This window comes from Bactrocera latifrons, unplaced genomic scaffold (genome assembly GCF_001853355.1).
Source record: "Bactrocera latifrons isolate USDA-ARS-PBARC rearing strain unplaced genomic scaffold, ASM185335v1 scaffold_434, whole genome shotgun sequence".
NCBI lineage: Eukaryota > Metazoa > Arthropoda > Insecta > Diptera > Tephritidae > Bactrocera > Bactrocera latifrons.
In genome coordinates, this window is record NW_017537084.1 from 125,570 (window position 1) to 135,920 (window position 10,351).

A 10,351-nucleotide genomic window follows, 5' to 3' on the forward strand; every position below is an offset into this window, starting at 1 on the left:
TTGCATGAGAAACTTCCTCATTTGACGATATATCTTCACGAAATTTGCTAAGAGTTATTTTTCATAAAAATAATGTAATATCGGAAGAAATTATTCAGATCGGTTAACTATAACATATAGCTGCCATATAAACTGAACAATCGGAATCAAGTTCAAGTATGGAAAACTTTCACATTTGACGTGGTATCTTCACGAAATAATCTCCGAAAAAAATTTTCAGATCGGATTACTATAGCATATAGCTTCCATACAAACTGAACACATAATTACTAACAGAAATGCACCTATGAAGGGTATTTAGCTTCGGTGCAACTGAAGTTAACGTTTTTTCTTGTTTTTTAATTATTTTCCCAAGTAAGGAAAGTTCTCTGAGAGTCATTCAGATGGGAGTGGACAGAAACAATTTAGCTCACGACTTATGGACTTAGACCACGTATCATCTGGGCAGCCAAGAAAAACTCCGTTTGAAGGCGAGCTAAAGTGAGAAACCGAAACATCCCCTCCTGAGGGTTAGGATTCTATGGATTGAGGAAGGGGTCCGAATTATGGTTCGCAGTGGAGACAAAACAGACTATCTTCCTCGCAACGTTACAATCGACCACAATACGTGCGGGATGGGATAAATGCCGAAAGTTGAAGAGCAAAACGAGACGCATTTGCAGAAACAAAGAGAGGCCGAAATGCGTGAGTCCGAAGAACTTGACAAGCTGGCAGATAGAGGTATTGAAAAAATTCTACGAAAAGATGTAGGCAACTAACAGAAGATCTGAAGACCGAAGCATACTTTGGTAGAACTTCCAGGGGTGATCTACCACTGACGCCCAGAACTGAAGTTATGGAGGGAACACTTTCCAGAATGCTGAATGGTAGTGAAAACATGAAACCAATTTCGCAATCGATGACGATGAAGAAGACGTTCCATTGCCCGAATATGAAGAAATTCGAGTAGAAATTACTCGTCTAAAGAACACCAAGGCAGTAGGCTCCGATGGATTGCCGGCTGAGCTATTCAAATACGGCGGCGAAGAAYTGATAAGCATGCTCGACGATTGGATTTTAAGTGTGCTCTACTCAATCCACAGAAAGATAAATCCGACAATCCGTGCAAATAAGCATCCTAAACATCGCATCTAAGGTTCTATTGAACGTATTGTGTGAAAGATTAAAGCCCACCGTCAATAAACTGATTGAACCTTATCAGTGTGGCTTTAGGCCTGGAAAATCAACAACTGACCAGATATCCACCACCAAAGGCTCGTGAAAAGATGATCAACACACCACTTCTTCGCAGACTACAAAGCTGTTTTTGACAGCACAATAAGGAGCTAGCTTTATGTCACTATGTCTGAATTTCCTATCCCCGCAAAACGAATACGGCTGTGTAAACTGACGTTGAGCCATACCGAAATTTCCATCAGGGTAGGGTTATCGATACTAAACGAAGTTTCAGACAAGGTGACTCCCACTCGTCCGACTTCTTCAATCTACTGCTGGACAATAATTCGAGCTATAAAGCTGAGTAGAGACTTCTACAAGAGTGTACAACAGCTGAAGTACGCCGATGATATTTATTTATTTAAGAGCCTCTACTGTGACACTTATCAATCAGGCAGCAAATAAGGCTTTCTGTGTTAGATGGAAGATGAAGGGAGGGTGGGGATTGAGTGATCATAATATGATTAAAATTATGGTTACTGCTGAATCCCCACCCTTGAGGTATAAGAGTCCATTGCGGCGATGTTATCGACTGGAACCGAAAAGATTAGAGGTCTGGAAGAGTTTTGTAGGAGAGAATAGGAACGACTCCTGAGGTTAGTTCTATAGGATCTGCCAGGGTCGTAAGAGGGAGGATGTCACCTCTTTTCGCTTCGGTGACTGTTATCGTTGTGTCTCAAACACAAAAGATAAATGTCCCTCCCTCATAGGGAGTTGGGGTACGCCTTTGGCATAGTTAGGTTTGAACGGTGCCCTGGTGCAGATATGTGTAAAAGCTTGTGTTCATTCCACAATACCTGGAGGCCATTTATAATAAGTGCGCCTTTAAGGGATACTTTCCACATGAGTGAAAAAGTCAATCAGTTTAATTCCAGTTCTTGGAAAAGTGCTGGAAAGAGTCATGGTGGAACGGCTTCAGGAGCTAACGCTAGGTATGTGGTCGGAGAGGCAGTATGGGACGCAGTATAAAGTATACATGATTTTATATTTAGAGTTTCGTAAGAGAATGTCAACAAATATGTCCTTGGAATTTTTGCTGATTTCAAGGGGGCGTTTGATTACCTAATCTGGGATCGAGTGGTGCAACGGCTGGAGGAGCTTGGCTATCCGAAAATCACTTTTTGGCGGAATTACTTTTTGGACAGAAATGCCTCACTAGTCGGCATGAATGAGAGTAGATGTGTTTCACTCCACACTTGGCGAATGTGAAGGAGCTACTGCAGGCAACTGTAAGCAAAATGATTCCAATTGGACGCGAAACATGATTAATCTGTTATATTACTCATCCAGGATGACGCGTGCTTTCTAAAGAAATGGTAGTTTCAAAAGTTTTAAATTAGGAGGTACGAATCATATTTTTTCCGCTCTCCTGAAGAGGGATTATGTCCGTTTAGGTATAAGTTAAGTAGATGGCAGGAGATCATAATTATCTTCCAAATTGAAATCGTTAAAGGAAAACAACTTCTTACCAAAATCTTATGGACCGATCAGTTTAACAACTCTTAACTCTTACGGTAATCATTGACGTAGAAAGTAGAATCAACAACGCTACTGCGGTTACACCGATTTCAACCATCTCTTCTTTTGATCAGAATCTGCTGGCCTGGTAAAGATACATATTTAAAATATAAATTTCCTTATCTTTTATTAAACTAGTAAATATATTCAAAACGTACTCTTTTTTTAACTCGTCCACCCTCAGGACAGTTTATACAGTAACATCAACATTTTTATACTCGTATACATACATACATATATCTTAATAAAGTTTTTTGTGGTTTCTGCCATAATTTAAACCAGCGAAAGGTAAGATGATTAAAAAAGRAAAGGAAAAACGTTTATCCGTTTGCCACGAAGAGACTGATACAACATGAGATGCTGCCAGGCGTGGCAGACCCGGAGTAGCCTTTCTGCAGAAAATATTGTTGCAGTTGCCGAGAATGTCATGGAAGCGCCGTCGGCATCGACCAGACGACGTGCCACGCAAATGGGTATCAGTCGACGGTGTTTACAGCGAATTTTGGAACAAGATTTGAAGATCAGATGTTAGCTGCTGACCGCGAATCGCTTCTAACATACGCTCAAGCCATCTTTAATCCCCACCAAGAGAAGACGATTTTTCATTAAAAATAAGCATGAGTGATGAAGTCCATTTCCATCTTAGCGGGTACGTAAATAAGCAAAATKTACGCTTCTGGAGTACTGAAAATCCACATGTAATCAACGAAGAGCCATTACACTCGCTCAAAGTCACTGTATGGTGTGCTGTTTCCGCTGGAGAAGTCATTGGACCTTTTTTCTTCGAAGACTTCGGGTGCCAAACGGTTACTGTGAGTGGTGAGCTCTACAGAGCAATGATCAAAGAATTCTTTTTGTCGCAACTTGATGAATTGAGATTGGAAAACATGTGGTTTCCACAGGACGGTGCAACGGCACACACTGCACGTGCCACAACCGATATGCTGAAGGATGCGTTTCCCGTTTTGCCGATTTGCACTGGTCAGCAAGATCGCCTGATTTGACGGCTCCAGACTTCTTTTTGTGGCTCTTTTTGAAGTCTCGGGTTTATGTCAAGAAGCCTCAGACACTTGTAGCTCCTAAAGACAATATCCGTCAATAATGTGACGTGTTAATGTCATAAAAAGGGCTCAAATGACAATCAATTGTGACGGCGGGCATTTATATGATATCATATTCTCGATTTGATGTAAAAAATTTAAAATACCAAATAAAAATAATCCACAAGCAGAATCAAAGTTTTTTATTTTTGCGCAACCTATAAATATATTTATTTATTTTCTTTGTAAATTAAAAGATTTGATGACATCTGAAAATACGAAGCGGTCGCACATAATCACATATTTATGTATCTAACATTGTGTGCATGCATGTATGTTTGTAAATTTGACATTGTTTCATGCGAAACATAGTGAAATTAAAAATTCACCTTTCAGATTTCGTATCCAAAAAATTTTCGGATGATGTTTAAATATATACATATCTATAAACTCCCTTTCTCCTTTCTCTCCCAAAAAAAATCCTCAAAAAATCGATTTTTCGAAGCATCTAAGACAGACTCCCCCCCATGCGAAATTCCTATAGCTAAGACTGCAAAATGAAAAAATCTGAAAAGTCTGGTGCTTGTGCTGGTGCCGGTGGAGAGGATACATATGAGCCAACGCTTTAATAATTTCACCACCTAGACTTCCTTCGAGAAAGCGAAGTGACAACAATAGGAATAAGTAAGCTGGCATTTTCACAACGAAATTACAAGTAGCGCTCCTCTTCTGAGACCATGCCCGTTCACTTCAACGACTACAACGAAATGATGTCAGAACAACATCTCGTACAAGTGTATAGTGAACTGACTTGCGACACGGTATGCATACAAGTATGCATGTGTATATCCCTCTTAAACGTCGTAGCAGGAATAGAGAAACTGTTAATGAATGAGGTCTGATCGTATTCTGCGAATAGAGAGAAAAGAGGCGGAAACGGTTCCTGTTAGGTACTTTTTCGCAGCGCTAGAAGCACAGTACAGCAATCTAATGGACATAATGCAGTCCATGCAGATACCAAGACCTGTCCACGTTAGTAAAAGTGGTTAGTTGGTAATTTCGAAATTGATATACCAGTATTTGAAGGTTAATCCTAATCTAGTATAGGATTAAAAATATAAAGCGAAATACAAAGTAAAAACTCGAAAAAAGAAGTAATCGTAATGCGCAAATAGATAGTGAAGGGAAGTGGAACAGTAATAATACTGCATCAAGAGCCCTTCCTACTCCTTAAATGTGCGTCAGACAATTATATGGTGTGCGCGTGTATATGTGGTAGTATGAGTTAATTTATTTGCTAGCTTTCGGATTGTGATGCCCAGCAGTTGATAAAGGCATAACCAAAGGTTATAAATGGCACACGTAGAAATTTTATCTAGGAATTATGTAATTAAAGAATGTAGGAGTATGGAAAAATATAGTTAAAAGATGGGCTGAGTTGACTGAGGTAACTGATAACTGGTAGACAAGCTATCAATTAAGCTAAAAATATTAATTTTAAGAAAATATACTAGATAAAACCCTATGACTTGTGTTTTATATAAAAAAATACAAAGAAACGGTAAAACCAAATATTTGCCCTCCATAGAGCATTTAGATGGGCAGTGACTAATCAAGTCCACGAAGCTATTATGCATTTGGGTTGTTGAAGGTTTGAAGGCCGGAGCATACTCTTGGCGAAGAACTGATAAGGAGCATGAATCAGATTCTTTGTAAAATATGGTCGGTCATGCCTAACGATTGGATTTTAAGTGTGCTATGCCCAATCCACAAAAAAGGAAACTCCGCAATCTGCGCCGACTACCGTTTGATAAGCCTCCTCCACATCTCGTATAAGGTTCTATCGAGCGTATTGTGTGAAATATTAAAGTCCATCGTCAACAAACTGCTTGGACCTTATCAGTGCGGCTTTAGACCTAGCAAATCAATAACCGACCAGATATTCACCATGCGCCAAATCTTGGAAAAGACCCGTGAAAGGAGAATCGACACACACCACCTCTTCGTGGATTTCAAAACTGCTTTCGACAGCACGAAAAGGAGCCGCCTTTATGCCAAGAAGTCTGAATTTGGTATCCCCGCAAAACTTATCTGAGCAGTTCGATACCATAAGAGGTTTCATACAAGGCGGCTCCAGCCTGGAAATCCAACGCAGGATAACTCTTGCCAACAGGTGCTACTTCGGACTGAGTAGACAATTGAGAGCAAAGTCCTCTCTCGAGGAACAAACCCCAAACTCTATAAGGCACTCATAATTCCCGTCTTGCTATATGGTGTAGAGGCTTGGACGATGATAACAACTGAGGTGTCGACGTTGAGAGTTTTCGAGAGAAAAGTTCTGCGAAAGATATATGGTCCTTTGCGCGTTGGCCACGGCGAATATCGCATTCTGTGGAACGATGAGCTGTATGAGATATATGACGACATGGACATAGTTCAGCGAATTAAAAGGCAGCGGCTACGCTGGCTGGGTCATTTGTCCGAATGGACGAAAACACTCTAGCTCTGAAAGTATTTGACGCTGTACCCGCCAGTTGAAGTAGAGGAAGAGGAAGACCTCCACTCTGTTGGAAAGACCAGGTGGAGAACGACCTGGCTTCGCTAAGAATATCCAATTGGCGCCAAGTAGCTGAAAGGAGAAGCGGTGTCTACTCCAATAAAGAAGAAGCAGATAAAGTGAAGTTATTGTGTTGAAGTAACAAAAAAGTGTAAAGTTTTAAATTATGGAATCATCTACGAACGAAATCCCTTGGCGGGCTCGGTATTAGCTGTGCCTCGGATTCCCTAAGGAAAGCTCCTACCTTTGCCAACTCGGCCGAGTACCCAGATCAAGTCTAGGGAGACCTCGTCTTATATTGAGATCAGTGCTTTATTGCAATTGTGGATTACACTGGAATTTGTCATGGGCGAAGACAAAGCCATTAGCGCCACTTGGCTGTCTTTAAATATTGCTGCTTTACGTATCCTCTTGTGGTTTTCTAATAGAGCTTCACGGACGTTTTCTATGCGTAGTGCGCTTGGAAGATGCTAGCCGAGTTCGRTAGACGGATAGAGAAATAAATGCCCAGGTCTTCGGAAAATACTCCAGTGCCTACTCTGCAGTCCATTTTGGACCCGCCTGAGATGGTATCATCCTCCCCTATTGAGTAGTTTATGCAGGATCACATTGATCGCGTCAGTCGGACATGACTGGATTACACCCGCACATGCTGCTCTTTGTATTCCATTTATTTTCCTAATGTTGTATCGTTTCTTTAGCGCTGCCCACCATACCAGAGCTCCATATGTAAGTATAGATTTTATGACAGCCGTATGTATCCACATGATTATACTAGGTTTAAGGCCCCAACTCTTGCTGACGATTCTCTTGCAGTAGGCCATATACATATACTTTATTATTATTTTTTTTTTTTCAGGTTTTGTTTTTTATAATGGTGTTAATCTCCAAGGATTTAACTGTGGGGGATAGAGAAAGTGCTGTACCGTTCATTACTGGAAGTTGAAAGTCGGGGTTTTGGTTCTGCTTGTGAATAGCATCAATTCTGTTTTGGTAGGGTAAATACCTAGTCCATTGTTCTAAGCCCATAGGTGTCGGGGTATGTCGACGTATGGGGCCGATTGCGTTTAATTAAAGGAAAGTTAGTTTAAGTTCAAACGTTATAAATTTCGGATTTAATATTATATTGTAGATATAAATATATGGGGTGGGTGTGAGTGTTACCAATATGAGTTAATTGTATTCATTTATAGATATAGTATGTATTTCTATGTTAATAATTTCATGTGTTGTAACCTGTTGTRGGTGCAGATTCCTTTATCCTCTGTTGCTGTTGTTGTTCGAAAAGCTATGGAGTATCGCTGTTTAATGTTGTGTGAATTTCTTGTTTAAAAACGTTTTAACGTGGTCACTGATGTTTCACTTGTTGAATGTCTCACGGTTGTATTTACTTTTGTTTGTATTATTAAATTTATATAATAATTGTTCACTTTGTTTTATTCTCCGTGTTCACTTGTACTTGATTGCTATTATGTTCGCTGGTGCATATGTCTCCTCTGTTGGGCACTTGTGCGTTTTGCTGTGTTGTTCACTCGGGTGTTGGCGGGCTAATAATCCTTTTTATGTAAAAAGCGCGGGAAAAGTTTTCTTCTTTGTTTCTTCTTCTGTTTTTATGTGTGAAGTTGGGGCGGTTGATATCCCTCTGCATTACGCCTCTATTACTTTATCCAATTTGTGGGAGTAATGCAGAGGGGTATTTGTTTGGATTAAACATCCCGGCCACCTTGCAGAATCTGCGAAATAATTGAGTATTAGTAGGGTAACATACATATATTGAAAGTTTTGAAATGAAATGGAGTAATTATCAGAAGTATACTTAGGGTTAGATGGTGCCAGTAAGGGTCCAGCCAAATGCTGTATTCTGCGCTACCACTGTACCATTGTCGGGTTTGAAGARTCCACTTCTAATAATTTGTGGGTAGATATCCGCTCCAATCTCCAACATTAGCTCTTTGTTGGTATGGAATTGAGGGTCAGCGGGAACTAAGTGTTCGAAGCGCATTTGCACATCGTCACTTAAGTCTCGCTTATATGGTTTTTTGGGTAACTTATGTGTTATAACTGTGTTACATTCCAAACAAAACTTTGTATCATTATTTGAGCTAATTTTGATGCTACAAATACGATAAGTGTTGAGGTATGTAATTGGCAGTTTTAATTTTTTAACGAGTTCGGCCGCTATATTTSTARTTTTTAGGGTAGGGTTCAAAATGGCTCGAACTTTATACCATTCGCCATCGCATCTTAAACGGATCTTCAGTGTGGGTAATAGGGTCTGCTTAGCCAGTAARKATGGTAATCGGGTCTCTATCGCAAGTGGATGTTTCTCAACARYATTTGCATCGTTGGCCGGGTATAGCCTCGGATGTCCGTGTAGGGATGAATGATGTTTCCCATGACAAGTGGAACATCGATTTTTGCTTGTGCATCCTTCTGTYTTGTGCGACCTGGCTAAGCAATTAACGCAGTAGTGATGTTTAATTACTGCTTCGTATTTTTTGCTTATATTGTATGCCGAGTACGTAGCGCAAGTCACTAGACGGTGGTCTTTTTTGCATATTCCGCAAGCGACATGACGGGATGATGTCTGTTTTCTACGATGTGAGATCGTTTTTCGTGTTGTGCGATCATCACATTCCTTTTCTTCACGAATAGTGGGAAGGGTCGACTTGAAACGTTGAATGCGTCGTGACATCGTGTCGTCTTCCGAAATCGGTGTAATACTACGGGTTGCGCTGCGGGACCGGATGGTAATTATTGAGCTCATGCGACGAGGTTTGGGTGAGTTGGTGGTTGTTGGGGCCATTTCACTAAAAAAAAGAAGAGAAAACTTGAATTTTATTCTGTATTTAATATCACAATTTTTGTGATGGGGCGGGTTATTGTGCCTTGAGCAGTTCGGATTTCAACCACTCGTGTCTTATTGTCTAAGCCGGGGAAGACYTTTTGGATTCGACCGAGSTTCCATTYGTTGGGWGAAATATTGTCGTTTCTTATAACGACTAAGTCGTTAACTTCAACATTACGTTGTGGATATTTCCATTTATACCGTTTGTGTAGTTCCTTAAGGTATTCTTCCTTCCAYCTCTTGCAAATGTGCTGGTAGAGTATTTTTAGTTTCTGCCATMTGTTAACGATGCTTAAGTKTGMATCCTCTAAATTGGGTTCGGCAGGGGTTAGCAATGGGGTGCCTATAAGGAAGTGTCCGGGAGTTAGAGGTTCCAAGTTTGTTGAGTCGTCGCTTATGGGGCTTATTGGCCGAGAGTTTAAACAACTTTCGATGCGGGTTAATAAGGTGGCAAATTCTTCAAACGTGAATTTTTGTAATTTTGCGATCTTTTTTAGATGGGTTTTTAAACTTTTTACGCCTGCTTCCCRTAATCCACCCATATGTGGAGCTCCTGGTGGGTTGAAGTGCCATGAGATATTTTGATGGCTATGGAGAGATGTAATTTSAGTTCGAAGTGTCTGTAATAATTCACGCCGATCTTTCAYTAGCAGCTGTGAAGCTCCTATAAAGTTTGTTCCGTTGTCGGAATAAAGATTGGCGGGACATCCACGCCTCGAGAAGAAACGGGAGAATGCTGCTAGGAAGGCTTGCGTAGTGAGATCGCTAACGGGWTCGAGATGTATTGCTTTAGTTGAGAAGCATACAAATACACATATATATCCTTTGGTGATTAGACATGCTCTTCCAGTGTAGTTTTTGATGTCATAGGGTCCAGCAAAGTCGATACCAGTGGTGGCAAACGGCCGGGTTAGGATGGTTCGTTCATTTGGAAGAGCTGCCATAATTTGGGTTTGTTGAGCCTTGTTGTATATGATGCACGTTTTACATTGATGTATTATTGTTTTAATCCGCATCTTTGCTTTGGGTATCCAGAATTCTGTCCTTAGGAGTCGAAGAACTAGCTGATTTCCGCCGTGTAACGTGGCTAAATGGGTAAAATGAGTTAATAATTTTGACATTCGACTATTATAGGGTAGTAAGATAGGGTGACGCTCATTATATGATAGTGCT

The 10,351-nt window shown here is 40.5% G+C and overlaps 1 long non-coding RNA gene across 2 annotated transcripts; it reads left to right on the forward strand.

Annotated features, from left to right (window-relative positions):
• Nucleotides 1-2,063: 2,063 nt before the first annotated feature.
• LOC108972877 lies at nucleotides 2,064-3,927 on the forward strand. 2 transcript variants are annotated; one of them, XR_001993675.1, is made up of 3 exons: nucleotides 2,064-2,444; nucleotides 2,506-2,821; nucleotides 3,016-3,927. It is a non-coding gene; the product is annotated as an uncharacterized LOC108972877 (long non-coding RNA). The 2 variants fall into 2 exon arrangements; XR_001993674.1 differs by having other exon boundaries at nucleotides 2,095-2,147; nucleotides 2,208-2,821.
• The last annotated feature ends 6,424 nt before the right edge of the window (nucleotides 3,928-10,351 follow it).